The sequence below is a fragment of the Puntigrus tetrazona genome, chromosome 3 (assembly GCF_018831695.1).
Source record: "Puntigrus tetrazona isolate hp1 chromosome 3, ASM1883169v1, whole genome shotgun sequence".
Lineage (NCBI taxonomy): Eukaryota > Metazoa > Chordata > Actinopteri > Cypriniformes > Cyprinidae > Puntigrus > Puntigrus tetrazona.
The window spans coordinates 4,451,190-4,467,107 of NC_056701.1; the positions used below are offsets into that span (position 1 = coordinate 4,451,190).

The 15,918-nt window shown below is 40.1% G+C and overlaps 2 pseudogenes; one reads left to right on the forward strand and one right to left on the reverse strand.

The window, feature by feature from the left end:
• Positions 1 to 1,972, reverse strand: part of LOC122333547 — a 9,694-nt pseudogene extending 7,722 nt beyond the window's left edge.
• A 1,256-nt stretch (positions 1,973 to 3,228) lies between these two features.
• LOC122333555 lies at positions 3,229 to 10,931 on the forward strand (annotated as a pseudogene).
• The last annotated feature ends 4,987 nt before the right edge of the window (positions 10,932 to 15,918 follow it).

Sequence of the window (15,918 nt, forward strand, 5' to 3'; positions counted from 1 at the left end):
ATTGCATATAAATTATGTACAATTAAATGTGTATTTCAGTTGGTCATTTTTTTATATATAAATGCATTATTCAGTTAGCATTTTGTAGTTATGTGATGTTTATATATTAAGGTATTTTATTTAAAAAATGCATATTTTACCAGTGAACCTTTTAGAGCTATTATGAATTTTATTCTATTTATTGAATGAATAAAGTAACAGTGGTTCAGCTGCTTTATTGACTAAAAAAAATGTTCTTCCTCATTTAAACTGCGGTTATTAAAGTGGTGTGAAAACTCAACTGCAGCATAACAAAAAGATTTTAGCACGGAGCATTGCAACCAATCATATTCTTGTTGAGATTAATTATGTCTGCAATGGCCACTCATAATCATTGAAAAGTTCTGGAACAACCGCCTGCATTACCTTCCAGTTATGTAGATGGTTGATTGTTTGCATGAACATCAAAAAACGAAGAGTCGGTTTTATTGCATAAATTAAAGCCAGCAACAGAAAAGCTGTTCTTCATCTACTTTCTCAAAATGCTATCGGTCTGAGAATTTAAATAAAGTGATGGATTACAGAATATGACCACAGCCTTAAAGAAACAGCTACTCCGTCTGATTGTAATCCGTGACTCTGTTCTCGAGCCCAGCAGAGCTGTGGTGAAGGAGGTGTTTGGGTTGGAGGTACCTGGATGGTGAAGGTGCCTCTGGCTGCATCCGTCTGCAGGTGGATCTCCATCGGTGCTGTTTCTCCTCCCGCTGTGATCATCTTGTGTCTCAGCTTCTCCAGAGCATCGCTGCCGTTTGAGATCAGCTCCCTGATGAACACCTAACACAGCAGGTATGTGCCAGAAAATAGACGTCCATTAGATGGAGCTGTGGTCTGATTCATGTTTCTATAGGATTTTTTCATTCATGTATTGCTATATATTTCAGGATCCAAGCCTTGAAATTACATGCAACATTTATTATTGTTAAAATTTACACATATATACATGTATATACACACACACACATATATATATATATATACATACATATACACTGTATATATATATACATACATTTATATATATATATATATATATATATATATATATATATATATATATATATATATATATATATAATAAACTGATAATAATCAGCTTGCACATTATTTTTTGTTCATTTATCACCTCTTTCTCAGAATACAGTGATCTGGCCACAATATCCAGCAGTTTCTTCGTCTCTGCTTGAAACTCATGTTTGGAGAAGGATCCTTATTTAAACAAAGAAACAACAGAGTTTTAACATCCTCACAATTCCCATATGCTACTAAATACTGTATTTTAACCCTGTAAAATATTACATTTAAATGGAACGGTTTGATTCTTGTAAAATATATATTTAAAAAAATTTAATTCGCTTTAAATTGTGCATTAGATTTGATACATCAGGTTTTATTTCTCATACAGTATGATACAGTAGAGAATATTACTTTCACACTCATGGAAAGCATTACATTTATTAATTCAAATAACAATAGATTTGACTACATTACACGTTTTAGCTGTCACTATATATCTGACAATTATGTTTCTTACAAAATTTGATATTTAGATGCTCAGCTTTATGATCAGAGCTCTGCAGCTTTAAGACACGAACAAATAAACCTGATGTGTCACATTTGAGCATGATTGTTTAAAAAAAAAAAAAAACTTTTTAGGTTTACTTCATAAATGCCAGTAAAGATCTTACCACAAAGAGACACATAAACCACAACCTGAAGGAAAAGGTTGCTAAAAGTGTGCAAACTATTAATGAGACGACAGAAGGCATTTAGTAGCATGGTTATGACCGTGGTGATCATTTAGAGGCCTGTGATTCAGTAGGTTTTCTACGGTTCCTGTACCTTTGAACGTTCTCGGTGTCACTGATGATGCTGTGGAGCGTCTCCTCCTCTGCGCTCTCAGCCTGTTGTGTGCTGTATCTGCGATGAGACACATTAACACCCAGAACAGCTGGAGCTCCACACACTGACAGATCTAGGGTGAAGAAGCTGCTGTCTGCCATCAGTATCCACTAGTGAAGAGTCAGAATTAAACAGCACTGATGATTTATTGACCAAGGAGATGAGTTTGGATTTGATGATTGCTATTGTCTATGCTCGATAGTCTTTAGGGATTATTTACAGAGATTGCACAGAGTTATCCTGCACTAATCATGGTTTGGTAATGAGACAAAGTAACTTAAACATGTGCTAGGTTTGATCAAAATCTTTCTTCGCATGTACTATTTCATGACGCTGCTGTGTTTTGATTAATTTAACATGTTATTTAATGGATTATCCATAGGGCTATTAAACAAATTAAAGGTACCTCCAGTGAATGTCGCGGGGACTATTCTTTTCCCGACCCCTCTGTTGGATGATAACAGCCTGACATGAGCCCTCTGAGAGACATTCAGGAGTATTTGAGTAAACCTAAACGATCGAATCATTTCAGCTTTTTGCTGCTGGTGCAGTTTGACCTATAGAAGACTGGAAACTACGGCGTGACAGGCGTACAGCGAGTGAAAGGACCCTGCGGACGCTCACTGATGACGTCTCCGCACAGCTCGCTTCATGCCTGAGTAAAAAATATTTTAACATGTAATGTTTCGACCGTCTTTATTGTTGTTAGAAATTGGTATTCAAACCGATTTGTTAAAAAAGTCTACAAACCCTCTTGTTGGAAATGTAAAACATAAGTTAGAACGATCCTAAGGGGGCCGATGGGGAAACACCGAAACACTATTTGTACGGCCGCGGACCCCGAGGGGAGGGAAAAGTTTATTTAAAGTTATAAAAAAATTCCTTTACCATTTCTTAATGTTAAATGGGATTTTAACCTATTCCACCATCATTCCCAATATTTTAGACCTTAAACTAGGAAAAGCTGATTTTGTAGGACAGAAATGTAGTCTATTAATACGTTTTTAAGAAATTGTCTTGTGCAGGAAAGTGACCCTGGTCCAATAAGGAGGAACTACATTTATCAACATCTAAATAGGAAATCTGTCAATGAGGTCAATTCAGATGTAAAATAAATAAATAAATCACGGCGCTCAACAAAGATCAGTTTTACAGGCTACAAGCCAGAATAAGACATACTTCTTTAAACAGAGACGGATTCAGATTATGATCAGGTGTTGTTGTTGTGGGCGTGTCCTCAGAGGATCGTTCAGTTATAGGTGAAAGTGAAACTGAGACAGGAATAGTCTCTTTAATCTTTACATACTGTCACATCAGCTTTTAGTTAACACTCGTGTAATCATATCAATTATTTATTAAACTCTAGTGAACGCGTCGATGTTTAGTCGAAGGTAAGTCGAGAAACACATTTACTTGAAGAAGTGTCTGTCGTGAGATCAGAGGTGTTTAACCGATACGTAGATCTTGAAGTGATACTAAACTATTAAAATGTGTTTAAAAGGATAAAGTTAAATACTGGGCATTACATGTAGATACACGTTGTGTATTTGGACCTGCTTGGTCTGGACTAATTTAACCAGTTGTTTCTAGGTCTGTAAGTAAACTGTTGTATTCTCTCTGTGTAAATGTAAAACACACACAAGTTCACACATGAGATGACTGTTTGTTTCTTTCGTTTTAGCATCTGTGTCCTTTAAGATGAAGTTCATTTGTCTGTTTCTGCTGATTATTAGTGGAATCACAGATTCGAGATCAGGTAATTATTCACATCCATGTAAAGAGCTGAAGTGTGTCTTCATGTCTATTCATTGTCCAGCTGAACTCTATATTTACAAGTCTATTTATAGTTTAGTTTATAGTCTGTGATAATGACTGACTCACTGTAATATTAAATTATAATGAATTTAGAAATTGCTTTATTAACATTGAGTAAATGCAAAACTGCGAAAAAAAAACCCACTTAACATTTAATAAAACAGAAATGTGCACAAGCTGTGATTTTAAGCAGACATGTTTGGAAGCAAAGCTTTGTGGAGAGAAACAGTTACTGCTTTGCATGTGAACGCTGTAGTCTTTGTCTTGCTGAAGTTTGACAGTTTCACTGACAGGAGGTTCACTTCTTCTCTTTTACAGAGCAGTATGAAGTAGTTGGTCCCGCAGATGCTGTTTTTGCTGTAGCTGGTGAAGATGTGATTCTGCCCTGTTCAGTCAAACCCAGCATCAGTGTTGAGGACATGAGAGTGGAGTGGTTTAGATTACATTTAGACGACTCACTAGTGCATCTTTATGATGATCATAAAGACAAAAATACAGAGCAGAGTCAGTCCTACAGAGGGAGAACAGAACTGAATCATCAAGAACTACAGAGAGGAGATGCATCACTCAAACTCTCATCAGTCCGAGTCTCTGATGAAGGACTTTATAAGTGTTTTATTGAGTCCAAATCTTGGAGTGATGATGTTACTGTTAATGTCACTGTTGAAGGTGAGTGAACCAATGGAAACTAAAGTCTGGAATACACTACACACATTAAATGCTGAATCAGATTTTAAAACACCAGGCATCATACACTTACCAGCTTTATAAAAGGTCACAAAAGAAAGATGGCCATCATACACTGAATGAGAGAGGATCACAACAAACTCATTGTTGATAGGAGATGCGTGACAAATTAAACTATATGTGTTCTAAAATCAGCTGAAAATATAAAACACATTTAATATCTTCTGACTGGATGAAATCAAACCTGAAGCTAAAAACTTGTAGTCTGTGACCATCATACACTACATGATTATCTAAGAAACTCTAATCTTCAGACTGGCTCTGACTCTCAGCAACTAGCATCAATTTCTTCAGATTGTACATCAAGGCAAGTTGTAAGTAAAGTAAAGTAAGATGCTCTAAAAAAAGTCCCAACAACAACATAATCTTCTTCTTGTTTGTCTGTAGCTGTAGGACGTCCTCCGGTGATCACTGTAGATGGGTTTGACTGTTCAGAGGACTTCATCTACAGTGTGACTCTGAAGGCTGGAACCCTGAACCTGTTCTTGAGTGGCTGAACAGAGAAGGAGTCAGTTTGAGTTCAGAAACTACAGAGACACACAGAAACACAGATGGGTTCAGTGTGAAACACACCATCACTGTATATGAGAGAGACGACAAGATTCACTGCAGGATCAGACTGAAGCATCACATGCTGGAGACACAGATCATCACCTCAAGTAACTTCTGACACTTTTGTTCAAGAATCTTCTTGTGGTTTATTTGATGCAGTAAAAAGATTTAATGATTATCAGCTTAGTTTATTAAGTAAAGTAGCAAAAATATTTGACTGTCTAGGAACATTATATATTTTAATCATCTCATCAAAAAGTTTGATTCACACAATGTGCTTCATTTCTGTTTTGATTTACAGGTAATATGTTTAATTCTTGGAGGACATCAGTCATCATGATTTCAGTTTTTGTTGTGCTCAGTGTGATTGCTGTGATACTGATAGCTATGTTTGCCCGAAAATACAAAGGTAAGATGTTTCTTTTCTTGTTATTTTAATTGGTTTTTCTAATAAGGCAGTGTATGGTTCAATTTTCAAGACAATTAAAGAGTTTTTTTATATCATATTTTATACACAATGATGATTCAAAGTGCTCTTCATACAAAACAATCACAATAATAAAAGAAAAGAATGACAAATGAATTAAAACATTTAATAATAATAAAAAACGTGATCATAAAATCCAGTGCTCATTCTTTAAATGCACAGTTGGTTCCCACTTTAACAAGCTGCATGCTGTCATCTTTTTTTTCTTTGCTCTCAAGCAGCTGTGTCTCACAAACAATCCCAGGACACGTTCTTCATAAAACAAGTTTACTAAATACGTCAGGCTTATTTCTGTTAGACTTATTGTCAGTTGATTTGGTTCAAGATAAGTCAGACTGAAATAAGTCTGCCTTTTATTTGATAAACTTGTTTTAAGGAAGTCTTTAAAGCTCATCCTAGACTTGCTGTCATAGCAACAGGTCTGTAAACTTAAACCTGCTCAGGGTTCATGTAAACAGGATTGAATCTTTTTAAGCAGAATTGATGCTTCATTAAAATAATATAACATTATTGTGTAGTTTATAATACCACGGACAAAGCCAGTTATTAATGATCAAATAATTGTTCAATAATTGAATAATAATACACACGCTATACAGTTCATCTGAGCTGTGTATTAATTGGAGCGGTGACAGCTTTTGATGAGAGCAGGACATACAGACAGATAACTTGATCTGTTAGAAACTTTATTTAATGCTGTAACATAAGAAATCTGCTTCAAAGATCAAGAGAATATCAACTGAGAATAGACTGTCAGTTATATATAATGACAAGATTAAACACTCAGTGTTCAGTTAAAGACATTTCATTATTAAATTCAGAGATGTTTATTGTCCAGCTCACTTCAGTTTAAATATTATCAGTGCAATCATGTAAAAAAAGAAAGAAACAAAGCTGCACATTTCATATCTATGATAACATTTCTTTAGTTTTGTCTCACTTGGCTGTTCAGACGAAGAACGGATTGCATATCTTGACTTTCTTGACTTTATTTTGTAGGTGAGCTTTGCATAGAACAGATAGATAATAAAATGTTATGTCCATATTTTTGAAAATAAAGTTGTTGGATATTCCAGTCCATTACTTTGATTAAATAAAAAGTCTCACCTCTGAGTTTACTTGAGATCATAAATACAGCATGAAGGTGTCTCTAGAGCGTGAAAGAAAAAATTACAACCAAAAAATGGCTACACAACCTTTTTAATGATCTTGATATTGGTCTATAGTTGATCAATATGGTGTTATTCAGATTACTGCAGTTTTCAGGGAATTGTCAAAGACCCAGCGAAGTAAAGTGTTTTAAGAGATCTATTTTTAAGCCGTTAAACACTCTTTGACTAGTTTCTTTCATTTCTCTTCATCTAGTAATAAAACAAATTAGTCAAACCTGAGAGAGTCATTGAATAGTTCATTTATAAATTATATGTTATTGTTCTTAGTTGTCACTTTCTTTTATCAGAACATTTATTTATAAGCCAGCTTTATTTTGCTCTACAACAAGCTTTTAATTTTATTAATTCTATAAATTTTAACTTAATTATTTTTTTAAAACCACATTGGAATTAAAATGGAAATCGATAAGAATCAGAATCGAGAATTTAGATTATTATTTTTAAAAAGTAAACAATAACTAACCTTTTGTCCCTGAACTAAACAAAGTGTTATGTAAAATTCTTTAATAAAAGTGTGACCAATTATTTCTCTCAGTATTAATGTCAAGTCTGTTTTCATCCAGAAAATATTTAACAGATATTGCTCATTCATATATAAACTTTAGTGTATATCTTGGATCTCAATTTATTATTCCTCAATCACAAATTATATTTGTTTTCTGAATGTTGTCTGTTTTCTCTTTTCTTTATGAATCTTCTTTAGAACAAAGTCCTTTATGGCATAGATACAGTCAACTAGAGAATGAGCATGAGTCAACTGGAGGATGAGCGCTGATCAATAACTAGAGGATGAGCATGTCAACTAGAGAATGAACGCAGTCAACTAGAGAATGAACGCCAGTCAACTAGAGGATGAACACAGTCAACTAGAGAATGAACACAGTCAACTAGAGAATGAACACAGTCAACTAGAGAATGAACGCAGTCAACTAGAGGATGAACGCAGTCAACTAGAGAATGAACACAGTCAACTAGAGAATGAACGCGAGTCAACTAGAGGATGAAGCGCCAGTCAACGCAGAGTCAACGCTAGAGGATGAACGCCAGTCAACTAGAGGATGAAATACAGTCCAACTGAGAATGAACACAGTCAGCGCCTAGAGAGATGAAGCGCGGTCAACTGAGAATGAACGCAGTCAACTAGAGGATGAACGCAGTCAACTAGAGAATGAACACAGTCAACTAGAGAATGAACACAGTCAACTAGAGGATGAACGCAGTCAACTAGAGAATGACATGCGAGTCAGGCTAGAGAATGATGAGCGCCCAGTCAGCTAGAGGATGAACGCGAGTCAACTAGAGGATGAACGCAGTCAACTAGAGAATGAACACAGTCAATTCTGAGGATGAGCGCGGTCAACTAGAGGATGAAGCGTGAGCTCAACTAGAGGATGAAGCGTGAGCCAACTAGAGGATGAATGCAGTCAACTAGAGGATGAACGCAGTCAACTAGAGAATGAACGCAGTCAACTAGAGAATGAACACAGTCAACTAGAGGATGAACGCAGTCAACTAGAGAATGAACGCAGTCAGCTAGAGAATGAACGCAGTCAACTAGAGGATGAACACAGTCAACTAGAGGATGAACACAGTCAACTAGAGAATGAACACAGTCAACTAGAGAAGGGAATACAGCATGGTGAATCTGTCTTTATTATGTTATTAATTCATCATTCATTTAAAGTCTGTCTTCAGCAGTAAAATACAGTATACAGTGATAACTGTTGGCTCTTCATGTATTTTGTGTATATCTTCTAGTAAATGGTCGTATAATGTATATTTATGCAGGTCTGTCATGATTGTAAAAAGACAACAGCTGGATATTATGGCACAAGCAATATTGTTTAATAAATAATAACAGAACACACTAAACTTACCTGACTAGTCAGCTAAACCAGCTTCTAGAGAAAATTCAGAAGAAAATCATGAGAAAAGAACAAATCATATTAAAATAGTATATAATTTTCTGACAAACCAGTTATGATCATTTAGTGTTGTTAACGTCACACAAGTGTTCATCAGAGACAATGAACCTGAACATCTTCAACCTTTACAACATCTGAAGATAATTATAATTAAATGTGAATGTTTAATATGATCTTATTCAAATATAAATTCATTACTTTTAATATTATTTAGTCAAACAAAGAATGAATACTGTTTATTTATATATGTGTTAATTATGTTTATTTATATAAACTCTGTAAGATGTTCTTGGATTTTATTGGTCTTCAAGCATTGATTGAAATTATTGATCTCATCATTAATCTAAAGATAAATTCTGTTATGGACGTTTCTGTTTTCTGTTTTCAGCTTTCAAATATTTAAGATCATACAAGATTGAGTAAAAATTTTTTTTTTTTTAATTAAAGGCTTAATTATATATATATATATATATATATATATATATATATATATATATATATATATATATATATATATATATATATATATATAATAATACATTATTTACTATAATTATTTATTTTTCATACATAACTAAAAACCAAAGAAAAGAAAGCTAAATCAGAAAACAACAGTATTTTAATATAATGTACATTAAACATTATATTTATTTACATATAATAGTGTCTTTTTGTTTGTGTTGTGAAGTTTGATTCTTGATAAATAAATAACTGTTATTATCTTTATGATGTAATCATGTGTAAAGCTGAATCTTCTATATTTTTCTCAGTGAATGTGATTCTGGATGCTGATACGGCTCATCCACGTCTCACTGTGTCTGATGATGGGAAATAAGTGAAAGATGGAAAGAATCAAAGAAAAGAAGTAAATGGAGGAAAAGACAGATTTGATGAATATCTTGGTGTTCTTGGGAAGGATGGATTCTCCTCGAGGTGTTTCTACTTTGAGGTGCAGGTGAAGGAACAAACTAAGTGGGATTTAGGAGTGGCCAGAGAATCTGTGGACAAGAGCACAATGTATATGAGTCCTGAGGATGGATACTGGATCGTGGGACGGAGAGATTGGAGATATCAAGTATATGGTTCGAGTGTAAAGCCCCAGAGGGTCGGTGTTTTTGTGGATTATGAGAAGGGTCTCATCTTTTTTTATGATGTGGAGTCCAGCTCTTATATCAGCTCTTACACTGATCTGTCTTTTAATGAGAAACTCTATCCATTTGTTTGTTTGGGATATAAGTGGAATGAAAACTCCACGCCACTGATCATCTGTGAAGATTATTAAGGAGATCAGTGAATGATCAACTAAAGTAAAAGTGTAACAGCAATAACTAGATCTGCAGATAGCTTGAGAAAGCCAGGACAGAAAGTTTTTAATGTTTTAAAAAATAATGTACAGGTTGTGAAAGTTTGATTTGTTTTTTAGTTTAAAATAGGTTTACAGTCTATAAAGAAATAGATGCAGTAGAGGAGGGACTCAGGGTTGTTGTTTAGGAGTTACTGGGTGGTTGCTAGGATGTTGCTATACAGTTGCTTGGGTACCCAGGTAGGTCTCTAGGGTATCCAGAGTGATTGCTAAGGTGTTGCTATGCAGTTGCTAGGGTAATCAGGGTAATTGCTAGGCTGTTGCTAAGTTACTGGGGCAGTTACTGGCATGTTGCTATGTTGTAGCTAAGGTACCCAGGGTGGTTGCAGTATTATAGACAATATACAGATGCCTAGAATTTCTTTAAAAGATCGTAGCTTTACTTCAACATAAATAATATTTTGATCATGATTGAAGATCATGGAGATCATTCAGTTACTGTCATTTTTGTTTGTTGATGATTGTTCTTTATTTTCACAGTACAATTATGTTTTCTTTATGTTTAATGTTTTTTATTAATTTGATTTCATATTGATTTTGTACTTGTACTTCACTTTTAATTCTTCTTGTTTTCAAGATACAAAGGAGATTTTTTTACTGACAAGCTCCTAAAAGACCTTTGACACTTGGTTTTATGTATCTTGTGTTTTTGTTATAAGAACTTTTTTTGTCTGCATTCAGTTTTGTTCTTGTCTCCTGTTCTGTTTGTAGTCCTCTTGTAGTTTTTCTTGTTGATTAGTTCCCTGATTGTTTCCAGGTATAACTTCTTATTAATCTGTTCATGAAACTAAATGCAGGTTCTGTCTAAATCTTCTGAAGTTATTCAGTTCTAATGATAGAGTTTATACATCTCTGAAAGTTTAACGCTTGATGTAAGTGCAGCACTGTAATATCTTTCATTTAGCCCTTTAAAAATATTTTGTATGTGCCTAGTATGCAAGTTTTTTTTATAAGGTTTAATTCTTAACCTTTTGGACATTTTTGTCCTTTTCAGGTTTTTTTTTTTTTTTTTTTATAACCAGCTGTATACATTTTGATATTTCACCCCCATTTCCTTAAATAAATATATTTTATCAGTACTGTTCCCAAAAAAAAAACTTACTGAAAGCTATTTGCAGGTTTATATGTTTCATAAAATATATATTTTATATAAAAGTTTGTTCATAAATATTTTTTCAGAAACTTAGACCTCTATAACTTTGTTTGGTTTCACTTTTGAAACTTTTTTTTACTTCAGCAAATATCTTTTAAATGAGACCAAACTTATGTGTGCGCTCCTAAGATTAAAATGTTTATGCCAGTTTTTTGACATGGATATTTAAGTCCAGAACCTATGTATAACTTTTTTTTATTGATGCACAAGAGTTAGTATTTAAAACAATCTGTATCATATTTTTGTTACAGCTGTTAAGAAAACACATGAACACATGAACACGCTGCCACAACTTCAGGAAGTTTAAACCTATAGATTTACCATAAAACAAATACATAACTACAATAACCTGGATTTGTAACGTATTCTATTTCACGAGTTCGCACTTACGTATAATTAATCATAGTAACGGTAAAAAGTAAGCGTGTTTGGCGAGCTGTCAGGGAGAGGGCTCGGAACTAGGTGGACTACCGAGTCCAGAGTTTTTTCCTCTTGTCCGTGAAAGCGGACAGGACTCGGTGTCCGACCCGATCCCTGAGTGCCCCCCAAAAAGCCAATTAAGACAGCAGCCGAAAACACGTGTAAGCGGCCCCCCAAAAAAGCTACTGGCTTAGCTAAAAAGGAGGAAGAGCATGGATATGTTAGTTGAAATTGGAATGGTATTAGGATGATATTATGTAGGTGTAGGAGAGTGGGCATGAGAATATTGTGAGCGTCTCTAGCGGGAGTGGTCCACGGCGGTGGGTGCAGTACTCCGGCTAGAGCGGTCCACTGTAATGGCAGCATGTGTGAACGACCGTCTCTGGCGGGAGCTGTCCACGGCGGTGGGTGCAGAGCTCCGGCTTTTGCGGTCTGCTGCTAAAGCAGTGGGTGCGAATGATGGCGTCTCTAGCGGGAGCGGTCCCACGGCGGTGGGTGCAATGCTTCGCTTAGAAGCGTCCACTGTAATAGCAGCATGTGTGACGATCGTCGCTGGTGGGAGCTGTCCACGGCGGTGGGTGCAAAGCTCTGACTTTTGCGGTCTGCTGCTAGAAGCAGTGGAGTGCGAGTGGCGTCTCTGGCGGGAGCGGTCCACGGCCAGGTGGGTGCAATGCTCGGCTTAGAGCAGTCCACCGTAATAGCAGCATGTGTGAACGACCGTCGCTGGCGAGGGGAGCTGCCCACGGCGGTGGGTGCAAAGCTCCGGCTTTGCGGTCTGCTGCTAGAAGCAGTGGGTGCGGTGTCGCGTCTCTGGCGGGAGCGGTCCACGGCCGGTGGGTGCAATGCTCCTGCCTGTGTTGGCCACCGCGGTGGCAAGTTTTATACCATCATCTACGGCGGGAGCGGCGGTCACGGCGGTGGGTGCAATGCTCCCTGCCTGTGTTGGCCACTCACGTGCGGGTTTTGTATACTCATCATCTACGGGCGGGGCGGTCCACGGCGGTGGGTGCAATGCTCCTGCCTGTGTTGGCCACTGAGGTGGCAGGTTTTGTATAATGTCATTTACAGTGGGAGCGGTCCACAGCCGGTGGGTGCAATGCTCCTGCCTGTGTTGGCCACTGCGGTGGCGGGTTTGTATATTGTCGGTGTACAGCGGAGCGGCCCCACGGCGCGGTGGGTCTGTCTCTACCTGTGTTGCCACCGCGTGGCGGGTTTGTATATTGTCGTATACGGCGGAGCGGTCCACGGCGGTGGTGCAATGCTCCCTGCTTGCAGTCTGCTGCTGAAGGCAGTGGGTGCGTGAGCGTCTCTAGCGGGAGTGGTCCACGGCGGTGGGTGCAGTACTCCGGCTGAGCAGTCCCTGTAATAACAGCATGTGTGAACGACCGTGCGCTGGCGGAGCTGTCCACGGCGGTGGGTGCAAAGCTCCGGCTTTTTGCGGTCTGCTGCTAAAAGCAGTGGAGTGCGAGTGTGCGTCTCTAAGCGGGAGCGGTCCCACGGCGGTGGGTGCAGAGTTCGGCTTAGAGCAGTCCACTGTAATAGCAGCATGTGTGAACGACCGCCGCTGGCAGGAGCTGTCCACGGCGGTGGGTGCAAAGCTCTGACTTTTGCGGTCTGCTGCTAGAAGCAGTGGGTGCGAAGTGTGCGTCTCTGCGGGAGCGGTCCACGGCGGTGGGTGCAGGGCTCCGCTTAGAGCAGTCCACTGTAATAGCAGCTTGTGTGAATGACCGTCTCTGGCGGGAGCTGCCCACGGCGGTGGGTGCAGAGCTCCGGCTTTGCGGTCTGCTGCTAGAAGCAGTGGAGTGCGAGTGTGCGTCTCTGGCGGGAGTGGACCACGGCGGTGGGTGCAGAGCTCCGGCTTAGGAGCAGTCCACTGTAATAGCAGCATGTGAGCGACGACCGCCGCTGGCAGGGAGCTGTCCACGGCGGTGGGTGCAAAGCTCTGACTTTTGCGGTCTGCTGCTAGAAGCAGTGAGTGCGAGTGTGCGTCTCTAGCGGGAGCGGTCCACGGCGGTGGGTGCAGGGCTCCGCTTAGAGCAGTCCACTGTAATAGCAGCTTGTGTGAATGACCGTCTCTGGCGGGAGCTGCCCACGGGCGGTGGGTGCAGAGCTCCCGGCTTTGCGGTCTGCTGCTAGAAGCAGTGGGTGCAGTGTGCGTCTCTCTGGCGGAGTGGACCACGGCGGTGGGTGCAATGCTCCTGCCTGTGTTAGCCACTGCGTGGCAGGATTTTGTATACCGTCATCTACGGCGGAGCGGTCCACGGCGGGTGGGTGCAATGCTCCTGCCTGTGTTGGCGGGTTTGTATACCATCATCTACGGCGGGAGCGGTCCACAGCGGTGGGTGCAATGCTCCTGCTCTGTGTTGGCCACTGCGTGGCGGGTTTTTATGATCACCGTCATCACGGCGGGAGCGTCCACGGCGGTGGGTGCAATGCTCCTGCCTGTGTTGGCCACTGTGGTGGCAGGTTTTGTATAACCGTCATCTACAGCGGAGCAGTCCACGGCGGTGGGTGCAATGCTCCTGCCTGTGTTGGCCACGCGGTGGCGGGTTTGTATATTGACGTGTGTACAGCGGAGCGGTCCACGGCGGTGGGTGCAATGCTACTGCCTGTGTTGGCCACCGTGGTGGCAGGTTTTGTGTGCTGTTGTGTGCGGCGGGAGCGTCCACGGGCGGTGGGTGCAATGCTCCTGCCTGTGTTGCCACCGCGTGGCAGGTTTGTATACCATGATCTAAAGCGGGAGCGGTCCACGGCGGTGGGTGCAATGCTCCAGCCTGTGTTGGCCACCACTCACGCGGGGCAGGTTTTGTATACTGTCGTGTACAGCGGGCGGTCCATAGGCGGTGGGTGTAGTACTCTGCTTCTAGAGTGGTCCGCTGTTAAGGCAGTGGGAGTGTATTAGCATCTACGGCGGAGCGGTCCACGGCGGTGGGGTGCAGTGCTCCTGCTTGTGTTGGCCACTGCGCGCTGCAGGTTTGTATAGGGTCATCTACGGCGGAGTGGTCCATGGCGGTGGGTGCGATGCTCCTGCTTGAGCTGGCCACTGCAGTGGCGGGAATTTTGCCATATGGTCGTTTGCTGCGGGAGCAGTCCCACAAGTGGTGGATGCGATGCTCCTGCTTGGCATTGCCACTCTCCTGTGGCAGATTTTGTATCTGACGCCGTCTATAGCGGGGAGCTGACCAGGGCGGTGGGTGCAATGTTTCTGCTTGGTATGTCCACTGTGGTGGCAGATTTTGAATATGGCTGTTTATAGCGGGAGCCGTCCCAGGCGCGTGGAGTGCGATGTTCCTGCTTGGTGTGGCGCTCGATGGCGGATTTGTATTTGGTCGTATACAGCGAGCTGGCCGTTTATAGAAGGAGTGATGCCATGCCTTGGGTGATCCCCTCATGCGGGGTGGTAGTTTGGAGTTCTGTTGGGACTGGTTAGGGTCTGGAGGGCTTTTTTTTTTTTTTTTTTTGATGAGTGATTGGTTTGAACGAGATGTAGCTTTTGTATCGTTAGAAGACCAGCGGCGAGGTTTTGGATTTGCTGTTGGGAGAGACCTTTCTCTCTGCTGCAGTGGTGGCTGCCCCTATTCTGAAGGAATGTGTGGAGAATTTTATTTATTTATTTATTTATTTATTTTATTTTTTTTTTTTTTTAAATGGGATTCCGGAGTAAGATAGGACTGATTTGAGGTGCTTTTGGGAACCATAATGTCGAGATCTGGGGTGGTTGGAATCATCTGTGAACAGAGGGTCAGAGTGGAGTTTTAGTTTGGGATTTCCTGTATTGGAGAAAAGCTAGGAGTGTTTGAAGGGGAAAAGTAGGAGTTTGGAGGTTAAAAATATATATGAAATGCCCATTTTTGGTCTGGTCCGTTTTACTTTGTTTGATGAAAGGATACGGTTTAGAAGTAGTCTCTGATAGATAGGTCGGAAATAGTGGGGTGAATATTTGGGTCGAATCTGGAGTTGACTGTAAATTCCTGGAACATCTGAGGAAACTGAAAAGGCCAGAATGAACATTTGCATCGAGTGCAAGCAGTATGGATAGAAGAGTAGCTCTGCGGAGGGTGGATATGCATTTTGAGAGAATTTCAAGGGTGATGGGCATCCTTGAGTCGGATCGGGAGGGATGCCTTCTTTGGATGCCCTTGATTAAAAGTGAAGTTTGAGCATTGGTTATTTGAGGTGAGCGATGCCGTGGATGAGTTTATGGAAAAATTGGATACCACTCAAGTAGCCCTTAATAGAACTGACTTTTGCAGGTTTTGAGGTGTTAAGAAAGGAGATGAAAAGTGATGGATAGCAGGGAAAAATCAGGGAATTGGAGGTTATACCTTACCTGGAAAGCATTTCCA